We start from the raw sequence: 6,504 nt of genomic DNA, 5'->3' as shown, positions 1-6,504 counted from the left end.
GCTTTGATTGTGGCTCTATCGATCCCCAATTTGGAGCGGCGCCCGCCACCACGCCGTTAAGACCCAACCCCCCCCCCAATGTCGTGGTTAGCCGCCGCACTGAGCCCCGGTAAAATTGACTGCACCTTTAGCTCCGCCCTGAGCCTCTTTATGCCATGCGCACGCTAGCCGTAGCCCTAGGTTGTCTCCTCGTCATGGACACGGCTGTGCCATTGCGGCCGTCGGTCACCCCCGCCTTGCGCACATGGCCAGCTTCGCTCAGGTTGGCTCCAGCCAAGCCACCACCCCGAATAGGTCTCAAGTGAGTCTTCATTGCTCGCCTGCCCACCAATCACCTTGTGGTTGTGGCGGCTCACCGAAATGCCTTTGTCGTTGCCGTAGGATTCGCGTCGACATGGCCAGGCCATGCTACGGCGTCCCGGCCCATGCTTTCACCACCCATCGATTCGCGTCGACGTCTAGGTGAGCACTGGTCCCTTAGATAGGGCGGGGAAGGTCCTGGTTGGTCGGCGGGGGTCGCCAGCGCCATCGGCTGCCGCGCCGGGGTGTGCAGCCAGGGCAAGGACCTCTCCGTTGCGAAGGAGAGAAGGAGCGAGGGTTTTGTTGCAAAGTCATAGTCTGTTGAAATAGTGCATATAGTGTTAGTAGTATTATCAAAGAACGTGAGGGCATTTTTGCAAGTTGGTCGGCGCGCGTAGGCTCCCCCGTCGTGGGCCTTTTTCGCACGCGGGCCGAGTTTGGCCACGCGGGAGGGAATCTTTTTGCTTTTTAAGGATTAGAAATAGCTTATTATTTTATGTTGTAAGTACAACTTTGAAAACTAATATCATTTCGCATAGATGTCCAAAAATTATGAAATAAATTTTGTTTAGTTCCTAGAAATGTTGTCTATCTGATGGCATAGTTAGTTTATGCATGTCTAAGTTGATACTGAGGCCTATTAAATCAATTGCGAGTGTTTAGTATTATTTAGGTTAATATTTGTAGGAATTTTTGTGGCAAATGGGTAATAGTTTTGTCCAAGAGATTTTTACAATAGGTTCATTGTATTATTATGTGCTCACTGTAATTTTTGTAGCCTTAAAATAGATTGATAAATAGGGCAGCTAAGTACTCCTTGTTTTAGTATATATGAAATCGTAAATAAAGTAAGAAATGCATTTTTGGTTGCTAAGATAATACTTGAATGTTTCATACCTATTTAGTGGAAAGGATGGGTAACTTAGCATCTTAGTCATTAGAGTTAGCTTAGTAGCCTGGTAGATGCATTGTTATTTTAAGAGCTGTTGTTGCTAAAATGCTAAGTGTTGCATCATCATTGCATGCATGTAGAGAACGCGTTGGTGGAGTTCGTGACTGCTAGAGAGCAGGAATACGAGGAGGTGATTGATGAGTACGAGGAGGAGGTCTTCGTACAGGAGGAAGCCTCGGAGCCACCGATGACTGACATAGCTGACCACCTGCCTGCGCAAGGCATGCCCCGGTGCATAACCCTTATTTTGAATGATCACTGGATATATACATGTGATGTGCATTTATGTTACAGATATTTTATGGAAACTACATGCATAGATAACCTACCTATGAGTCCTACTAGCATAGGACAAGTAGCTGCTATGCTTAGGCTATCAGTAGCATGAGTAACCTGCCATTACTCACAATATGTGATTATTATTATTATCACTCATGATAAAATGGTGAAAGAAAATGGAGACTGGGCAGAGATATGATATGGGTATTAGTGGGTGTAAGAGGTTGTGTCCTACGGCCAACGGGGCATAGCTTGATTACACTGTTTTCCCTATCCATGTTAGTTAAGGACCGGCCATTGCATTGGATTCTAGTCAGGTCACAGACTTATTATCTTGAGCACATACTTGTTTATGGGAGCAGGGAAGGCTCGTTGCTCTCTTGTCGTGGATTCTGGCTCTTTCCAGACCGACTGATTGGAGACAGAGATGGTGGAGGTCTAAGCACCACACTGAGTCCGGGACTCAGGTGTGGGGGCTTGGAGTCCAAGTTTGGATGAGGACCTGGACCCCTTGACAGGAGAGTGATGGGTTGGTCCTACTTGTGCCTGGGGTACAAGCAGGGCATGTGTTTCAGGGTACCTCGCTGGGCACATTGATTTGCGAATCGCCGGATAATCTGATATGACTTGTCTATGATCTAGCATCATAGTAAGAACTGGAAGATGAAAGATGGTGAAATGGATCTGATTGCTCAACTCTTGCTTGAAAGTATTATAGGTGCTTACATAGAATGGTTAGCTAGTAAACTAATCATGACTGCTAACAAAACACATACATAAGGATTCACTACTAGTATTGCTTTTTTCAAAAAAAACCCAGCAAGCCATAAAGCTTATCATATCCTTCGGAGTCAGAAAATTATTTCCACTAGTCGGGTAAGTCTTGCGAGTACATTGTGTACTCAGGGTTTATTCACCCTTGTTGCATGTGCAACTTGAAGAGTAGCTGTTGTGTGGAGGATTCTTCTAGTGGGCACAGGATGGATCCTTGTATTCTATCGTTAGATGTTTATTGTAATTCCACTGTTTAAATTCTACACTCTGAACTTAGTATTGTAATAATGTATTTCTAAGAATTCTTGTTGTATGAAATGGACTAAGTATTGTAAACTCGTTCTCATTATTGGATCCTGGTGAAAAAATGTGGATTATTCGAGTTCTCCCTTGGGGTGTGCTCGACGAAATCCGTCTGATGTAGCTTTCTTTTGGGGTGCTTAGTGTCTGGTGGAAGACGAATGCCTCCGAAGGTGTGTTATTTTGGGCGATTCTGCCACAAGGTTGAAATGGATTCCTATGGTTTTACGGTCTAAGGATAGATAAACACGACTCCTACTTGCTCACTCCGGGCGCCAGCTTACACTTGTTTTGCCAAGCGATACCAGCCTTCGCTCTACGTCGAACCTAGACATGGGGGAGTATGAAAGACGGACAGGGGCTATCACCACCTGAACTTAGTATTGTAATAATGTATTTCTAAGAACTCTTGTTGTATAAAATGGACTAAGTATTGTAAACTTGTTCTCATTATTGGATCCTGGTGGAAAAATGTGGATTATTCGAGTTCTCCCTTGGGGTGTGCTCGACGGAATCCATCCGATGTAGCTTTCTATTGGGGTGCTTAGTGTCTAGTGGAAGACGAACGCCTTCGAAGGTGTGTTATTTCGGGCGATTCTGCCACAAGGTTGAAATGGATTCCTATGGTTTTATGGTCTAAGGATAGATAAACACGACTCCTACTTGCTCACTCCAGGCGCCAGCTTATACCTGTTTTGCCAAGCGATACCGGCCTTCGCTCTACGTCGAACCTAGACATGGGGGAGTATGAGAGATAGACAGGGCTATCACCACCTGCCGCCTACCCCTCAACCATGGGGAACAAAGCAAACGAAGATAGCTTCTAGCCTAGACACCATGTCTACGCTATCAACTAATACTCTAGCGTGCATGTAAGGGTTATCCGTCTCTATCAGGGCCCTTCTACTAGAGTACCCGCCACAAGGACGGACGACGAACCTGTGAACAAATAAGAGTATAGCTTAACTAGTCAAAGACTTTATACCAAAGGAACCATGAACACTCACTTAGCAGGAGAACCCATTGAAGTAAAGTTGCTCGTCGAGGTACAAGTTGTGGAGACACCGACAAGCCTGGCTCTTCCTCGAACTCTCCCTTACATCTCTCCCTTACTACTCTACTAGCTACTAGGGCCTTAGCCCTTTGGAGTGTTGCTCAAAAGTGGAGAAGCTCTTTGCCTTGTGGTGTGTGGAATGAGGAGGGGGAGGCCTCCTTTTATAGGTGGAGTAAGGTGGTGTGTGCGTCTATATTCAGCGTGAAGCCTGTTCTCCACCGCCTCTGCATGGCGCCATGTGACCGCCATTCGAAGAAGCGACAGAGGCGCCCGTGGGGGGGTCAGGCGCCCCTTGGGGTCGGCTACCCCCTGACTAGGCCCTCTCGCCACCACCTTCACGTGGTGGGCCTCTGGCGGTGTATAGGCCATGTCCGTGAAGTTTTACGCCAATTGGAGATCATTTGATTTGGGTTTGGGGTCTCTTTCTCCACATGGTTGGGCCCTAATTTGGCTTGGTAGTGGGTCTTCTTCTTCTGGGCTCTTTTTACTTTGCACAATACCGTGTCATACTTTGCTTCTTTACACATTTTGAATATATTTTTCTATGTATTCCATGAATGCACTCCTGCAAATGGTCAAACACCAAAACTTGTGGAGATTGCTAGTTCTAAAACCCTATGTCTAAACTTGTTGTTTATTTCAGCAGTTTTTATATGATAGTTGGCGGTTAGAAATGTGAGCTAAGCACCGCCAACAACCACCACTTCTATTTATAGCCTCAAGGCCAAATAGAAAAGATACCACTTCACTGGGCTGACTGCGCAGTGACCGGATGCGCCTCTAGACATTATCGGACGCGTCCGATCCTACGTCTGATCATGGTAACACCGCCATGTGACACTAGCCATTTGAAAGTAGCCATTGCCGCCAATGGCAAGCTCACTCACGCGCTCAACACCAACTGACCAGACTCAATGGTCCCTTGACCGGACGCACCACGCTCTAGAGTCTGATCACAAACAGAGAGCTCCCAGAGCTACCAAAATAGACAGACTGACGAGCCACCGCGTTCGCTCGCACACTGCCTGCTATCTTGGCTGAGGAACAGTAGCAGAGTCGCGTTCGGTCGCTCCTAGGAGGCAGCATCCTGTCGCAACACACTGTTGCGCGCTCTCTGCTTGTCATGACCGAACTCGCTAGCCAGCGTCTGGTCCCTGCACTGAGTAGAGTCTTGTCCTGCTACCGAAGCAGGCCGAGACCAAGGGTTAGTGACTGGCGCGTTTGGTCCTCACGAGGACAGCATCCAGTCATCCAGTGACCTTCTCCTCGCCTCCTTTTCTTCACCAAGTTGATCCAAATCGACTCGAACAACTTTTCCTTTGTAAATGTGCCAACACCACCAAGTGTACAACAACATGTGCTTGTGTGTTAGCATTTTCGCAATAATTTTTTAAATGATTAGTCACTTATTTCACCACGCCACTTGATCCTAGTAACGTCGCAAAATTTAATCGCTCAAGTGGCACTAGATGACCGATATGCAAACAAGTTTGCCCCTATTGATAGTACGGCCATCTATCCTAAATCCGGTCATAAACTTCTCTACACACATATGACCGATGAAATGAAATGCATTATATGTTATACCTTTTGCCTTGGGCATTCTATTCTATCTCCTCCGATGTTGATGCAACTCATGCACCAACCATATCATAAATGATATGATCTACTTTATATCATCACGTGACCTTGTTGGTTCATTGATCTTGACCTCACTTGTTTTTCACCACCACGCGGTCCATCGCTCCAAAGCCTCCAACTTGCCCTTCATGCTTGTAACCGGTCCATCAAGCCAAGTCTTGTCTTGATCTTCTCCACCTTAGTCAAATGACTCAATGTCATGTCTCATATGCAATGAGCTCCTTCATCACATGTGTGAACCTTGCAATATGTCCAAGCCAATTCACCTCCACGGCGTGGTTGCTCACACATGATGTACTTGTGGACTAATCACATGTGTATCTCACTTAAACACATATTAGTCCATCTAAGGTTGTCACTCAATTACTAAAACCGAACAAGGACCTTTTAGCGGGGGTGACCACGACAACCATACATGAGTGCGGGTGCAATGGTCACGACGTGGCCCCGACAGCCCTGATGGGCGGCTCATTCCCTTGGCAGATGCAGCGGTGACGAGAGAATGAGGAAAAAAGAAAGAACAAACCGTTATTTGGGGTGTGTAATGAGTGGCGTGGTAAATAGTTTTCTCCAACTCCATAAAATCAAAGTTTTTTGAGCATCCCTAGAGTTGCTCCTTGAAATCCATAGATATGGAAGCTAGATCCATATTTTAGTGGATCTGGAGCTGATGGAGTTAGAGGTGTTTTGCTAGAAAAAGACCAGAGTGAAGCTATTTTTTAAGGATCTAGAGGTGCTGGAGCTCTCCCAAATAATCCCTAAATAGCGTTCGAGATGTTTTCTGTCAATTGAAAATACTCTCCACTTTTTTTATTGAAAACCCAGCTAGAGATTTGCTGTGTAAATTTATTTGAAGGGGAAACAAAATACCTTTTCCATTGAAGCAGGTGTTTTTGACATAGAACTATGCTATTCCTTACCTAAGTTATGCGTTTAGTTCTCCATCAATGCATGCTTATAGAACTGTGGACTGTAAATTATATGTTGCCTGTCCCTTTAATCCAGGTGCTTTTTAAGACCGTCAATCTACACTTCTGGAAACACTGTTGTTGAAATCCAAATGGATCTGTCTATTTGGAATTTGGTGATTTGACCCATCTGAACACTCAAGCAATTTGAGAGGAAACAAATGACACAAATGATAAAAAAACAAAATTTGAGTGATCCAAGCCTAATGCTCACACGAGTAATCCTACAACACAAA

Source organism: Miscanthus floridulus, chromosome 2 (genome assembly GCF_019320115.1).
Source record: "Miscanthus floridulus cultivar M001 chromosome 2, ASM1932011v1, whole genome shotgun sequence".
NCBI classification, from domain to species: Eukaryota; Viridiplantae; Streptophyta; class Magnoliopsida; order Poales; family Poaceae; genus Miscanthus; species Miscanthus floridulus.
The sequence above is the reverse complement of the archived record's forward strand: the minus strand, read 5'-3'. Positions refer to the sequence as shown.